Raw genomic sequence first — 309 nt, forward strand, 5'->3', positions numbered from 1 at the left:
CATCAGGTGGTTCGCCGCCCGCACCAGCGTGGTGCGCACGGCCCGCGGCGTGAAACAGGGCTGCTCCCTTGCGCCGTTTCTGTTCACGCGCGCTCCACACTGGGCTTTCAAGACGGCGGTGGAGTACCTCCCCGGCTTCAGTCTCGACGTCGCCGCTGTGGATTTCACCCCGCTCCTGCTAGCGTATGCTGACGATCTTCTGGTGGCATCAGTCGACATCGCGGACCTGCACGCCTTCCTGGACAGCTTTGTGGCGGCGGCGCGGGAGATAGGGTTAGTCTTGAACTTCCACAAATGTGAATATTTGAT

The sequence above is a fragment of the Frankliniella occidentalis genome, unplaced genomic scaffold (genome assembly GCF_000697945.3).
Source record: "Frankliniella occidentalis isolate FOCC.00 unplaced genomic scaffold, Focc_3.1 Scaffold3917, whole genome shotgun sequence".
NCBI classification, from domain to species: Eukaryota; Metazoa; Arthropoda; class Insecta; order Thysanoptera; family Thripidae; genus Frankliniella; species Frankliniella occidentalis.